Source organism: Anser anser (genome assembly GCF_964211835.1).
Source record: "Anser anser genome assembly, chromosome: 16".
In the NCBI taxonomy this organism is placed as follows: Eukaryota; Metazoa; Chordata; class Aves; order Anseriformes; family Anatidae; genus Anser; species Anser anser.
The window spans coordinates 15,653,099-15,654,612 of record NC_139737.1 but is presented as its reverse complement, the minus strand read 5'-3'; positions in this window follow the sequence as shown (position 1 = coordinate 15,654,612).

Here is a 1,514-nt window from a genome sequence, read left to right as displayed (position 1 = left end):
CCCACTTACTGAGAGCAAATATGCCTCTTCTCAGAAAGAACATTAGCAGACAAGAACGAGCTAGATCTGTTAAGGAACGTGACCACATGAAGTAGTCTCACACCTTTTGACAAAGCACACGTTAGAAAACAGGGTAAAGAGCGATTAGTTCTGTGTAGAGTCTTATTTTTTTTTTACTTTACAGGTTTCTACTAGCACGTTCCTGGTTTTGGTGGGCTCCATGAAGCAGTGCTACAAACACTCAAGCTTGTCTGCCTGCAGGTAGGACCATCGAAGACTTGCTAAGTCCACAGCAAAGCAGTCATGACCTGGAGCCTGTTCTTTCCACCTCATCTGCTTGATCCCTGTATTTAGATGTTAACTAGCTGATGTTCCTGTGACTGAACTCTAGCAAAGCTGTTTTTGTTACTGGGAATCATGACAACAAAAGGCAGAGGATATTTGCAATCAGTACCTGATTTGGGGAGCAGTGCTGTGGGGTGTACGGGGTGAATTGGGCACCCTAAAACCAAAGCTTCCCTGTTACTCCCGTGTATTAACCTTCAAGGCGAGGCACAGCGCGGGGCCCCGTGCTCATTAGCCCTGCCAAAGTCTCTAGCTCATGTTCAGCAGGGCAGAATGGCTGGGAACCACATGTGTAATCCATCTCTGCAACTCACCTGCCTTCTGATATTCTTTTGGTCACTCAAAGCGGTCAAAAAAATGTAATGCATTTGGTATTTAGATGACTTGTCAAAGCAACATCTTCATGTTCTTCTGTTTATCAAGAACTGCTGCTTACGTGATTTAGATTACAATAAGCTTACTTTCTTTGTCCTGGAGACAGATTTAAACATGCTCAGCTTCTTTGTTCTGCAATCACAACACACACTCACTGTTCCTTCTGTGAGTCTTTTTGTGTTTCCAGCTCTTAGTTCCTCAAATGTCAAATAACCAAAACATCCTGCATGAATTACAGGACTGGAACACAAGAAGAATGTTTCCTAGCAGGAAACTAAACTGAACTTCAGTTTCAATTCCCCACAGCGCTTAATCACACTACTTATTTTCGCAACGCCACATCTTAGCATGCTGGAGATGTGGCAACCTAATATTAACATAATTCTTATATCTAAAGTGCTAGCAGATTTATTGTATTCTCCCTGGTGCTGTTAACCTTTCTTCCTCTGACTTTCTGAAATACTCTATTGTAGTAAACATGAAGCTCTGAACCCACTTTAGGTGGTGTTAAGGTGGCAATCTTTTCAGTTAAAGAATTAGTAAGAATCTGTTTGGCTGGGAAAAAAGTGTCTCACTAGATAGCATGTAGTTTTCAAGACTCGTGCTATAATCCTACTTCTCATTTTACACCCCCTGTGATGCTTTTCCCCTTATTGGCATTTTTATCTGCAAAAGGAAGTTTAAGAAAAAAGAAATTTGAAGAAGCACAAAAATGATACAGGTCTTATAGGAACATTACAGGAAATGCAGAAAGAAGACATCATGTAATGAATTACCAGAGAAAAAAGCGCAAC